At 40.5% G+C, this 14,516-nt stretch overlaps 1 long non-coding RNA gene across 1 annotated transcript in view; it reads right to left on the bottom strand.

The window, feature by feature from the left end:
* Positions 1 to 1,285: 1,285 nt before the first annotated feature.
* Positions 1,286 to 14,516, bottom strand: part of LOC138159372 (uncharacterized) — a 39,397-nt gene continuing 26,166 nt past the window's right edge. Inside the window, exon 3 of the long non-coding RNA XR_011167879.1 lies at positions 1,286 to 3,168. This is a non-coding gene — a long non-coding RNA (uncharacterized lncRNA). The remainder of the gene's footprint in view (positions 3,169 to 14,516) is intronic.

The raw sequence follows: 14,516 nt of genomic DNA, 5'->3' as shown, positions 1-14,516 counted from the left end.
GGAAAAGGAAAAGAATGAAGGGTCAAGTCAAATGACTTCATCAATTCTCTTGTGTAGTTTTATTCTGGACTCAAATTCAGGTTTCAATCTTTTGTGGACTAAGTATCCCCCATGGCAGCTCTTGGGGTCCTTTGGACAAAAATCAAATACCTTGAAGACCCTGCTCCAGTTATTTTTTTTTTGAAGGGGGAAGGCAGGGCAAGTGGGGTTTAGTGACTTGCCTAAGATCACACATCTGGTGTCAAGGGTCTGAGGTCACATTTTAACTCAGGTCCTCTTGACTCCAGGATCAGCATTCTATCCACTGTGCCACCTAGTTGCCCCATGCTCCATTACTGACTAAAGTGTTTCTTTTACTATATAGAATTGGATTCAAATGAGACAGGTTTAAATACTCAGTAGACATTCTTATCCTGAATGACCTTGGGTAAGACATTCAATGTCTCTGAGTTTGTTTCCTTATACATAAATGAGGGGATTTAACTAGATGACTTATGCTCTCTAAGGTCCCTGCCAACTCTGAATCCTATGGAGGGAGTTAAATGTAGTTACTCTGGAAATAATTTGTAAAATGTGACTGGAAGGGGGCTTTGTGATCAGCACCTGATTCTATTCAACATCAGAACACTGGCAGCAGCCCCATCTGTCATAGGCACTTCTCAGGACCAGGAAGAGTTCTATCTGACCTTTCTAGGATTTTCAAGGCATCTGGCTGCCACTTACCTCTTAGCTCCATCTCTTTGTGGTTGGTATTGAAGTTCTGAGTCTAGGGATTGGCATTATTCAATCAGAACTTGTTTTCCCTCCTTATTCATTAGGAAAACTCCTCCCCTTCCACTCAATACCCGATGGTTTTCATTGCACTTTTCTAATAAAAGGTAAGGTATAAAACTTTAATCAGAATAGTAGCAATAAAGCAGGTTGATATGAATTCCCAATCAGGGATCTATCTCATTCTTGCATCATACCTCCAGGGAAAGGCAGCTGAAAAACAACTAAAACTAGAGTTCAGATCTTGGGACTCCTAACTGAGAGGGGCCAAGGATGCTCACCTAGGGCTTTTCACTGAAAAATAAATAAATAAAACTTTATGGTGGACCAACTTCATAGTGATGCCCAGTGGAACTCTAAGCACTCTGATTGGCTCTCCCAAAGGTGGCATGAGTTACTCAAGAAAAGTAGTATCCAAAATGGGCTTCAATTCCAGTGGGGCAAAACTCCAGTTCCTGATCTTTGTCTTGGCAGTGGTTTGAAAATGTGAAGGGGCAGGAAGAGGAGAGTACAGGTGAGGAATCAAAAATGTTACCAAGGTTGCCAGCTTGGACAACTGGAAGGAGTTGTGTTCTTGGCAATAATGAGGGAGGTTCAGATGATGATAGAGTTTAGAAGGAAAGATAGAATTCTGTTTTAGACATTTTGAGTTTGAGATGCTTATGGGGCATCCAATTTAAGATGTACAAGAGGAAATTAGTGATATGAGACTAAAGCTCAGTAGACAAGTTTGAGTTGGGTATATAGATGTAACAACGATTTTAATAGAGATGATAATTGAACCCACAGGAGCTGATGGGACCACTAAATGAGATAGTAAATACAGTGAAGAGAAGAGAACTCAGAGGGGTACCATGTGAGCCACTGATGGTTAGTAGAAAGGAACTTGATGAAGATCTAGTAAATAAAACTGAGGAGTAGTTAGACATGTAGAAGGACTAGGAGAGAGCAGTGTCCCAAAAGCCTAGAGATAAGAGAACATCAAGAAGGGAGAGATCAGCAGTATCAGAGACTAACACAGAGAGGTCAAGAAAATGAGGGCTGAGAAAAGGTTATTAGATTTAGCAATTAAGAGATCACTGGTAACTCAAGAGAGAGTAGTTTCGGTTGAATAAGGTTGAAAGCTAGATTGTAGGGGTTAAAAGATTGAGAGGGGAGGAAATGGAGGCACTGATTTTAGATTAGCTTTCTTAAGGAGTTTAGTCCCTGTGGAGAGGAGAAATACAAGATGATATCTATCAGGATAATGGGATCAAATGAGGGTTGTTGCTTTTTTTTAAGGTTCAGAGAGTTTGTAGGCATCAGGGAAGCAGCCAGTAGATAGTGAAAGATTGAATAGCAGTGAGAGAAGGGATAATAGAAGATGAAACCTGCAGGAGAAGGGGATGAAGGGTGAATGTAGTGGGGCTTACCTTGGTTAGGAGAAGGTCACTTCTTCATGTGAGACAGAGGTGAAGGAGGGGGTAGTAGAGGAAAACAGCTGAAGGACACGAGATGAGGAGGAGGGGGAGGAAAAAAGTAAAAATTCTTGTCTCAATTTTGTTCAGTAAAGTATAAGGACTCAGGTGAGAGAAAGAGAGGGAGGGATGCCATGGGAAGCTTGAGGAGGGATGAAAAGGTTTGGAAGAGTCATTAAGATTACTGGGATAATGAATCAAAGGATTGTCAAAGGATTCTCCTTCCCACAGTAAGGGCTCAGTTCAGACTATATAACATACATTTGTGGTGGACTCTACATGGTTTTGTGACTTTCTCAAGCTTTTTTTTTAGAGGCATGTGAATAGGAATTTTAGATGTGGGTGGTGGGAGTAGTCTAAGGTTGGGATTTGGCAAGGCATGATCAGCAATAGGACAAGGGGGCAAGAGACTCAATTGTAGAGGTTAGTATAACATGAAAATGATCCACCAAGAGGTCAAGATAAGAAATTAAGGATAGTGCAGTCACTATAGGGCATGCCAGTTCAGTTGTTTCAGTAGATCTGACTCTTTGTGACCACTTTGGGGTTTTCTTGGCAAAGATACTGGAGTGGTTTGCCATTTCCTTCTCCAGAAGGCATGCCAGAGAGCAAAGTAGAAGCAGTGAGTAGATCTGGAACTGGACATTGGGAGACAGAGGGGAGAGTGAAATGGGAGTAAGAGAGCGGCTATTGTATTATGAAGAATGGGGTTTGTACAAGGAAGGGATTCACCATCTGAGAATGAGGAGAGATAATGAGGAGGTATGATAACTAGTGAGGAATGAATCAAGGCAGAGTTTCAGTGGTTGGAGAGAAGTCATTTGAGGGATGCAGGTGATTAGATGATTCAAAGGCTCTTCCTTGAGCTCCAACCTCAGAGTAGAAGTTGATGTGTCCTGTGAGGTCTAGGTGGTCTCTTCCCAGCAGGTAAAGGTATGTCCTAAGGGTCAGAAGGCAAAAGTTACAATCTCGGCAGGGATCTGATCCAAAAATGACTTCCAGGATGTAGGAAAAGACTGGAAGGCAAAGTATTATTTTCCAAATCCCTATTCCCATGTTTGAACCCTGAACCTTTCTAAATTCACCTGCCTCCATCTTTCTCTATCATGTGCACGAACACAGGACATTCATTGACCATGGTCATCCCTGGAGCTCTGTATAGACAGGTCATGGGTACTACACTAAAAACAGGGGTAAATGTACATATCAGAACAGGAGGACATAATTTCACAATGCCTTGCTCCCCTCCATCCAGGATTATTGGAAAACGAAGTATCCTAATTAAGCAACTATTGTAGTTAATAGAGTTACCGTAGCCACAGATGCAAGGAGACAGAGAATGTGTAGGGTTGAATCATTGTTGAGTGCTTACTAGCTGTATGACCTTGGGCAAGTCACTTAGCCTCTCTCATTTTCTTCAACTGTAAAATGTAATGTAAATAAATAAATAAATATATATATAATAAATATAATAAATAAATAAATAAATAAAATGTAACACCTGCCTCCTAGAATTGTTGCTGTGAAAATCAAATGAGATAATATTTGTAAAGCACCTAGCGCAGTGCTCAGCACATAGTAGGTGCTATATAAATGCTAAATATTATTGTTATTGTCCCTGCAGCTTTTTCTGTAAATGGTGGAGTGTGCAATAATGGAAAAGTGCTGGATTTGGAGCTGGAGAATCTTAATTTGTATTCCAGCTTTGCTACCTGCATAACATTGTATGTCACTTAACATCTCTGAGCCTCAGTTTCCTCATCTGTCAAATTAGGAAGTCAAACTCAATGGCCCATAAAGTACCTTTTAGCTTTCAATCTGTGACATTGGCTTGTGTTATTTGTCATTTGTTTCTTTTTAATCAAAATACCTTGCAGAACATGCAAACAAAATCCCATTACTGACCCTTTCCACTTGCTTAGATTCCTTAAAAATTGGAGTTTTCTGTGCTTGGAAGGTTATCTAGATTAAAATACCATAGAACTCCAAAGAGTTTCTCTTTTCACAATTTTCACAATGAGACTATCAAAGCCTATTTCTTTCCATAGAGGAAATGGAAAGATGGAATATGGGAAGAACTAATGATTGAGCACCTAGAATATGACAAACATTGTCTACAGTAACACAAAATACATTAGACTGAAATAATTACTGACAAATGGATCTTTTAAAGGAAAAAAAAAGACCAAACCATGCTTTTCCATAAATTGGCCACAGTACAAATGCAAACTTGAAATATCAACCAGAAGGAAAATATGAATATGGAAGATAACTTTAAAATACCCAGTGCTATAGATTCTACATTCAACAATCCTTTAGTTCTAATTTTGTTTGTCTGTTTCTTTAAAATAAAAACCTTTAATGATAGATTAAAATGATATGACACATACCCTGCCCTCAAGGAGTTTGTTCTCCCTGCCTCTGCTCTCCCCTTATTAATCCATCCTCAAAACAACTGCCAAATTGATATCACATGAGCAAAGGTTTTACAATGTCACTTCTCTGCTCAAGAAGTATCTATGGCTCCCTATTTGACTCCAAATCATCTTTCTAGACTTATTTCACCTCAAACAAACTGACCTATTTCTTCTTCATACACAGAATCTTAATTAGTGCTACTTCTGAGTTCATAGGATTTTTTCCTTAAAATGAAAATAAAAAAAAGTTAGATACACATTAAATTCCTGCATTTGGTAATAAATGATTATCCAGAGAAGTAATTTTTGTGATAAATCATAATTTACAAAAGAACAGGAAAAAGGAGAGTGACCCTTCATAAAATTTCCATGTTCAAATCTGTGTGAGATCCACCAATAGTGAAGACTGTGGGAAGGTGGGGGAAGGAGGGAGGGACTACTCCAAAGGAACTTTTCCACCTTTACCCTTCTGTGTAACATTCTCCTCTCTGAGTGCTTATTACTTCTCTTTGTCTCTAACACAGTGATTAGGGAGAGAAACAAGATGCTAGATCTACTCTTCTAGATTTTTTTTTTTTTTGCTTTTTGAAGGGCAACTGGGGTTAAAGTGACTTGCCCAAGGTCACACAGCTAGTTTTTGTGTTAAATATCTGAGGCTGGATTTGAAGTCAGGTCTTCCTGACTCCAGGGCCGGTGCTCTATTCATTGTGCCACCTAGCTGCCTCCTACTCTTCTAGATTCTTGTGAATTGTAACTGGTTAGTTGGGGAAAAGGGAGAGAGAAAGGAAAGAGAGTCTGATTCATTCTGTGACTGATTTGGAACCTGTTCCTAGAGAGCAGTGATTCTCAAAGTATGTTCTGAGGACTTTGGGGGTACCTGAGATCCTTTCAGGGGGTCCTTGAGATCAAAACTATTGTCATAATAATACTAAATTTAATTTCAAACATAGCAAATATCAATAGATAAAACAAAAATAAACAAAAGTTCTGAAAAGGGGGAGGATCTCATTTAATTTTTAAAAGTATAAAGAGGTCCTGTGACAAAAAAATTTCAGAACTGTTATAGAAAAAAAAGGCTTCCTCTTAGGACCTTATTTAGACTCTGAGAAAGTTTCTCAGAGTCTAGGAACTCATCTCTAACACAAGCAGCCACTGGCATTATAACAGGCCTCATAGTAAAGTAGAGCATGGCCTAAATTCTGATTAACTTCACTCTCCTGAGCTAGTATCTAGACTCTCATGAATGTTATATAGCATTAGAGTAAACTAGTTAATATTTATTCAGTTTTTTATTTATTTCTTCTTATCTTGGGGCGGGGGAGGTCTGTCTGCATGTATGAAGTGGGTCAGGGGCAACTACTGAGAGCTAGAATAGGACTTATTCCATAACATTTCATCTCCCAATTCTTATGAATGGAGAGAAAGAGAAAGATGATGTAGAGATAGAATGGATAGGAGTGAGCAATTGATTAGATATGAGGGGATGAGGAAAAGGGAGAAGTCAAAAAATGCTGTGGTTATACATCTGAGTGACTGAGAGAGCAATGGATAAATGAAGATTTTTTGTTTTTGCTTTTTGGAGGGCAATTGAGGTTAAGTGACTTGCCCAAAGTTACACAGCTAGTAAGTGTGTCAAGCGTCTGAGGCTTGATTTAAACTCAGGTCCTCCTGACTCCAGGGCCGGTGCTCTATTCACTATACCACCTAGCCATCCCTTAAATGAAGAATTTTAAAGGCAGAGTGAGTGGGGTATAAATGATGGTTTTAATTTTGGACTGTAAAACCTGAAGTACCAAGGGCATATCTACTTAGAGACAGTGAGTTGACAATGGAATAGGGAATCAAGCTCAGGAAAGATGGTTGAACTGGATATATTTGTGATTCATCAGATTAGAGATCATAATTTAGTCCATGAGAGCAAAAGAGATCCTTTAGAGGTTGTAGAGAGAAGAAGATACAGGACCCAGGGGAGAACACCACTTGCTTAAAACACCAGAGACCTGATGAGTCACTGAAAGAGAAAGGCAAATGCCAGGCAACAAGCTAAAAGTTGGGAATACAAATGCAAGAAAGAGAATTTCTGCCCTCAATTAGCTTACATTCTACATGAGGAAGTGGTGGCCTAGGAGGTGTGTTTTGGTTTAGGAAGTCTAGAAAATGATGACTAGACCCTTAGGAAAGTAAAATGACACAGTAGCTAAGGCAGTATTGACTTGTTTAGTTTTACAGAGCTGAAAAGCTAGGAAAGTTGGTGCAGGGGCTGAGGTACCATGTTGAAAACAAAAAGACTTTCTTTAAAGTAAAGCGTAACTGGGGCTAACTAATATGTAACAGATTCTTTGAAAAACAAACCAGTGAGGATAGTTCTGGCACCAAGGATGTGTTCTAGAAAGGATATCCAAAAAAGACTGAGGAATAGTCAGACAGGTAGAAGCTGGAGAAAACATTTCTAAAGGTTAGAGAAAATACTGGAGAAGGGAGAGGATGGCTAACAGTGAAAAGGTCAAAAAGGATACCTAAAGGGGCGGCCAGGTAGCACAGCGAGTAAGAGCACCGGCTCCAGTGTTGAGAAGACCTGGAGATCGAATCCCGGGCTCAGACACTTAGCACCCACCCAGAAACACCTGGCCATGTAACCTTGAGCAAGTTACTTAACCCCAATTGCTTAGGGGCGGCCAGGTGGCTCAGCGAGTAAGAGCACCGGCTCCAGTGTCAGGATGACCTGGATCAAATCCGGGCTCAGATACTCAGCACCACACCCAGAAATAACTGGCTGTGTAACCTTGAGCAAGTTACTTAACCCTTATTGCTTAAAAAAAAAAAAAGAATGACTATATTTCCCTCCCTCCTATCCCACTTCCCACTTGTTCTATTCTCTACTTTGATCCTGCCCCTTTTCAAAAGTGGGTGCTTCCAACTTCCCTCCCCCCCCAGCCTGCCCTCCCTTCCATCATACCCCCCTCTTATCCCTTCCCCCCCATTCTCCTGGAGGGTGAGATACCCTATTTAGTGTGCATTTCATTCCCTCCTCAAGCCAAATTCAATGGGAATAAGGTTGACCCATTCCCTTTTGCCTTCGTATTCTTCCCCTCCATTGTAACCATTTTCCCTTGCCTCTTCTACATGAAATAGTTTACCCCATTCTGTCTCTTCCCATCTCCTCGTATTATATTCCTCTCTCACCTCTTAATTTCACCTTTTAAGTATCATCCCTTCCTGTTAAATTAGTCCTGTGCCCTCTATCTATGTATATCTGTAAACATATATACACACATTCACATATGTATTCATATGCTCATATACCCTCATATATATATATATATATATACATATACATATATATTTCTATTCCCTTCAACTACTGAGAAAAGTTTCATCAGTTACAATTATTGTTTTTCCATGTAGGAATGTTAATAGTTCAACTTTGATAAGTTCCTTATGACTTCTTTTCCCTGTTTAGCTTCTCATGCTTCTCTTGCTTCTTGTATCTGAATGTCAGATTTTCTATTCAACTCTGTTTTTTTTTCAGCAAGAATGCATGAAAGTCCTCTATTCCACTGAATGACCATATTTTCCCCTGAAACATGATACTCAGTTTTGCTGGATAGGTGACTCTTGGCTTTAATTCCCAGCTCCTTTGACCTCCAGAATATCCTATTCCAAGCCCTTGGATCCCTCAGTGTAGAAGCTGCCAGATCCTGGGTTATCCTGATTGTGTTTCCACAATATTCAAATTGTTTCTTCCTGGCTGCTTGCAATATTCTCTCCTTATTCTGGGAATTCCGGAACGTGGCTATAATATACCTGGGAGTTTTCTTTCTTGGTTCTTTTTCAGGAGGTGATCAGTGGGTTCTTTCAACCTCTATTTTGCCCTCTGGTTCCAAAACATCAGGGCAGTTTTCTTTGAGAACTTCCTGGAAGATGATTTCTAGGTTCTTACTTTGATTATGGCTTTCAGATAGTCCAATAATTTTTAAATTATCTCTCCTGGATCTATTTTCCAGGTCAGTGGTTTTTCCCATGAGATATTTCACATTTCCTTCCATTCTTTCATTTGTTTGGATCTGTTTAACAGCATCTTGATTTCTTATAAAGTCATTAGCTTCCATTTGCTCTAATCTAATTCTGAAGCAATGATTCTCCTCAGTGAGCTTTTGAGATTCTTTTTCCATCTGGCAAATCCTGCTTTTTAAGGCATTCTTCTCCTTATTGCCTTTTTGAGCCTCTTTTGCTATTTGAGTTAGTCTATTTTTTAAGCTGTGATTTTCCTCAGTCAGGCTGTTGACTCTCATTTCATAATTTTCTCACATTGTTCTCATTTCTCTTCCCAATTTTTCCTCCACTTCTCTTATTTACTTTTTAAGGTCCTCTATGGCCTGTAACCAGCTCGTATTTTCCTTTGAAGCTTTTGGTGCAGGAGTTCTAACTCCACTGTCTTCCTCCTGTTCCATGCTTTGCTCCTTTTTGTCCCCAAAATAGGAGTCTAACGTTGGAATTTTCTGTCTGCTTTGTTTCCTTTGCCTGGTCATGTCACCCCTCAGTCACTTGACCCTTGGGCTTTTTGCCACAGTAGGACTCTGCCACCAGACAGGGGAGCTTTCATCTCAAATACTGGGGTTTTCTCAGCTGCTGGAGGTATTAGATGGGTGCCCTTTCTGAGGCCTCCACACGCTCTGGCAAGCTGGACACATACCCCAGGACCTCCACCCTAGACTGCAATCCAGATCCAAGCAAGTTAAAGCAAGAGCGATTACCCCTCAGACTGATGCTTGGTCCCCCTACACTCTGCAGGCTAGGAGCTGAAGCTGCCACGTGGCACTGGCTCGCTGTGCCGGCGTCTCAGCAGCTTCTCGCTCCCAGAGCAAACACCACACACTCCCACTTACTGGGTCCCAAATTCCAGCCTTCACAGACCTCTCACTTTGTCCTTTGCATCTATGTGTTGATAAATCTGGAAACCACCACAGCTGCTGCTGATCTGGAGTCCCTCTGTCTGGTAGCTGGTCAGGCCCACCCTGGGGCTAAAGCCTTGGTGTGGGATTAGGCTCAGCTCCCAGAGCACTGCACTGACCAATTCTTGCCAGCCTGCCAGGCTGTCCTCAGTGGGAGGTTAGCTACTCTGTGTCATTTTGTGGGTTCTGCAGCTCGGTGGAAGCCGGAGCCAGGTGGAGGTCATACTTCTACTCCGCCATCTTGACTACAGTAGAGGTTTTCTAAAAAAATAATTTATTTGTTTTCCTCAGCCAAGGTCCAACTTCTCAACCTCCTACCTCAACACCACCCTCCACTGAGACTGCAAGAAAAATAAAACCCCCTACAAACATGCAGTCAATTAAATTTACACTTTGGCCATGACCAAGCAAAAATTTGTCTAATTTCTATATTATGAATCCTTCACCTCTCTCTCAGGAAATGGGTAGTATGTTTCATCAGTAGTCCCCTGGTATCAGAGTTAGTCATTATACCAATAAAAGTTTAGCACAATAGTATCCCAACATATTTCTATACCATAACTTGTTTATTCATTGATGAACATACCTATATCTATCTAATACATGTATACATACATTCATAAGCGTATATAAGAATATACACACATTATATATACATATAATATATATTATATTTGAGAACATACATTATATATATATATGAACATACACACATACATATGTGTGGGGGTGTATTTTTATATATATGCATATACATATATATTATATTCCATAACTTGTTCATTCCCAATTGATGGGCATCCTTCACACTCCCCTACTTTACTTCCTCAGAAAACAGCTATATTTTGTACATACTTAGGATTGGGCAGCTAGGTGGTGTAGTGCATAGATCACTGGGCCTGGAGTCAGGAAGACCTGTTTGCCTCAGTTTCCTCATATTGAAAATGAGCTGGACTTCTTGGGGGCAGAGTCAAGATGGAGCAGTAGAAAGAGGACCTCCGCAGGGCTCTGGCTTCCACCTCCTCCAATTCATGTAAAAGGGGACTCTGAAGAAACTTTGGAGCTGCAGGACCCACAAAATGACACAGAGAAGCTAACCTCCTGCTGAGGACAGCCCGGCAGGCCGGCAGGAATTGGCCAATGCAGTGCTGTGGGAGCTGAGCCCAACCCCAAACAGAGGTTTTAGCCCCAGGGCAGGTCTGACCAGCTGCCAACAGGAGGGAATCCAGATCAGTGTCAGGTGTGGCTGGTTCCAGATTTATCAACACATAGATGCAAAGGACAAGTGAAAGGTGTGGACTTTGGGACCCAGTAGTTGGGAATGTGGTTGGCCTTTGCCCCCAGGACAAGAAAAGGCTGAGGCACAGCGGCTGTGCAGCCACCCCCACGTGGCAGCTTCAGCTCCTGGCCTGCAGAGTGTAGGGGGCCAAACAGCCAGTCTGAGGGGTAATCGCTCTTGCTTTATCCTGCTTGGATCTGGACTGCAGTCTAGGGTGGAGGTCCTGGGGTGTGTGTCCAGCTTGCCAGAGTGTGTGGAGGTTTCAGAGAGGGTACCCATCTAATAACTCTGGCAGCTGAGAAAACCCCAGCGTTTGAGATGAAAGCTCCTCTTGTTGGGTAGTAGAGTCCTACTGTGGCAAAAAGCCAAAAGTCAAGTAATTGAGTGGCAAACATGAGCAAATGAGGGAAGCAAAGCAAATAGAGGAGTCCAACATTAGACTCCTATTTTTGGGACAAAAAGGAGCAAAGCATGAAACAGGAGGAAGACAGCGAAGTCAGAACTCCTGCACCAAAAGCTTCAAAGAAAAATACAAGCTGGTTACAGGCCATAGAGGACCTTAAGAAGCGGAAAAGAGAAGTAGAGGAAAAATTGGGAAGAGAAATGAGAATGATGCAAGAAAATTATGAAATGAGAGTCAACAGCCTGACTGAAGGAAATAATACCTTAAAAAATAGACTAACTCAAATAGCAAAAGAGAATCAAAAAGGCAATGAGGAGAAGAAAAAGCTGAATTTGCCAGATGGAAAAAGAATCTCAAAAACTCAATGAGGAGAATCATTCCTTCAGAATTAGACTGGAGCAAATGGAAGCTAGTGACTTTATGAGAAATCAGGATACTATTAAACAAATCCAAACAAATGAAAAGATAGAATGCAATGTAAAATATCTCATTGGAAAAACCACTGACCTGGAAAATAGATCCAGGAGAGATAATTTAAAAATTATTGGACTATCTGAAAGCCATGATCAAAAAAGTAACCTAGAAACTATCCTTCAAGAAATTCTCAAGGAAAATTGCCCTGATGTTTTAGAACCAGAGGGAAAAATAGAGGTTGAAAGAATCCACTGATCACCTCCTGAAAAAGATCCCAAAAAGAAAACTCCTAGGAATATTATGGCTAGGTTCCGGAATTCCCAGATCACGAAGAGAATATTACAAGCAGTCAGGAAGAAACAATTTGAATATTGTGGAAACACACTCAGGATAACTGAGGATCTGGCAGCTTCTACACTGAGGGACTGAAGGACTTGGAATATGATATTCTGGAGGTCAAAGGAGCTGGGATTAAAACCAAGAATCACCTACCTAGAAAAACTGATTATCATGTTTCAGGGGAAAATATGGTCATTCAGTGGAACAGAGGACTTTCAAGCTTTCTTGATGAAAAAATCAGAATTGAATTGAAAATATGACATTCAGATACAAGAAGCAAGAGAAGCATAAGAAGCTAAACAGGGAAAAGAAATCATAAGGAACTTATCAAAGTTCAACTATTTACCTCCCTACATGGAAAAACAATAATTGTAACTGATGAAACTTTTCTCAGTATGAGAATAGTTGAAGGGAATATAAATGTATATATAGATAAATGTATACATACATACATATGTCTATATAGGAGGGTATATTGGCATATGAATACATATGTGAATCTGTGTATATATGTGTATAGGTGTACATAGATAGGGGTCACAGGACCAATTGAATAGGAAGGGATGATACTTAAAAGGTGAAATTAAGAGGTAAGAGAGGAATATAATGAGAGGAGATGGGGAGAGACAGAATGGGGTAAACTATCTCATATAGAAGAGGCAAGGGAAAATGGTTACAATGGAGGGGAAGAACAGGAAGGCAAAAAGGAATGGATCAACCTCATTCTCATTGAATTCGGCTCAGGGAGGGAATGACATGCACACTAAATAGGGTATCTCACCCTACAGGAGAGTAGGGGGTAAGGGGATGAGAGGGGGGATGATGGAAGGGAGGGCAGGCTGGGGGGGGGAGAGGGAAGTTGGAAGCACACACTTTTGAAAAGGGACAGGATCAAAGTAGAGAATACAACAAGTGGGAGGTGGGATAGGAGGGAGGGAAATATAGTCAGTGTTTTACAATATATCAACTATGGAAATGTTTTGCATAGCTACACATGTACAACCTATACTGAATTGCTTATCTTCCCAGTTAGGGTGGGTGAGAAAGGGAGGAAGGGAATGAATCTGGAATTCAAAGCTTTAAAATCAAATGTTTTTTAATACATATACATGCTATTATTAATATTTTTTTACATGTAACTGGGAAATAAGATATATAGGCACTGGTTCATAGAGATCCATCACGCCCTACTGGAAAGTTGGAGGGGGTATGGGAGAGGATATGGGAAAGAGCAAATGGAGGAGGGCATATCCAGTGGGATAGTTATTTGGGGTGGTGGATAGGGGAAAAACGGGGAGAAAATTTTTAACCTAAAATCTTGCAGAAATCAATGATGTAAACTAGAAGTAAATAAAGCATTTGATTTAAAAAAAATGAGCTGGAGGAGGAAATGGCAGACCACTCCAGTGTCTTTGTCAACAACAACAGAATAGGGCCACAGATGGTCAGACAGGACTGAAATGACTCTACAACAAGAAGGACTGATCCCTCCCTTGATCTATCTTCCTTATAATTCTCCCTCTTTCCTTGTCCTCTTTCCCTATTTCTGTTGAGTGAAATGTATTCCTGTACCCAACTCTGTGTGTCTCTGTGTGTTTATTCTTCCTCCTTTTGACCAATTCAGATGCGAGGGAAATTCAGGTGTCATCTGTTTCCCCTGTTTCCCCTGTTCCCCCATCCCCTCCTCCTTGTTTGTTTAGATGTCTACTTGTGCATCCTGATTATGTGAGAAAATTTCCCCAACCTTCCTTTCTCTCCACTCCCCACCCAGTGTAATCCTCCTACTCTCTCTTTCCATTCCTTTCTCAAGATCATCAAAACATTACAGAACCACTCTTAGGCTTTGTCCAATTGGAATCACTCTATGAACCCTGATGATGATAGAGTTCTGAGGGGACACATTATAGTCTCCCTATATTTCAACATAAGCAGTTTTTTCCTTGTTTAGTCCTTTATCATTGTTCATTCATGTTTAACTTTTTATGTTTCTCTTTACTCTTGTGTTTCTTCATGAAAGTTTCTCCACAGTTCTGGTCTTGTCATCAAGAATGCTTGGAAGTTGTCTCTTTCATCAAAGTACTATCCTCTCCCTCCCAACCCCATCCCCTCCATAGGATTATACTTCATTGTGCAGCAAAAAATTTTTTTTACTGTAAGTCCATATCCTTTGCCTCCGAATATTGTATGCCAAGTTCTCTGCTCCTTTATAGTTGGGGCTGCTAAATTATGGTTGATCCTGACTATGGCTCCTCTGTATTTGAATTCTATTTTTCTGTCTGCTTATAGTATTTTTTCTTTCTCCTGGAAGCTCTGGATTTTCACCATAATGTTCCTCGGAGTTTCAATTTTAGGGTTTCTCTTGGGAAGTAACCAGTATATTGTTTCTATTTCTACTTTGTCCTCTGGTTCTAAGAGACCTGGGCAGTTTTTCTTTCAAGATTTAATACAATGAAATCTATTAATTTGCTTCAGAATTCTTTCTTC

The sequence above is a fragment of the Petaurus breviceps genome, unplaced genomic scaffold (genome assembly GCF_028583685.1).
Source record: "Petaurus breviceps papuanus isolate PSGF00001 unplaced genomic scaffold, PetGlider_PUasm1.0 118, whole genome shotgun sequence".
Taxonomy (NCBI): domain Eukaryota; kingdom Metazoa; phylum Chordata; class Mammalia; order Diprotodontia; family Petauridae; genus Petaurus; species Petaurus breviceps.
The sequence above is the reverse complement of the archived record's forward strand: the minus strand, read 5'-3'. Positions and strand labels throughout refer to the sequence as shown.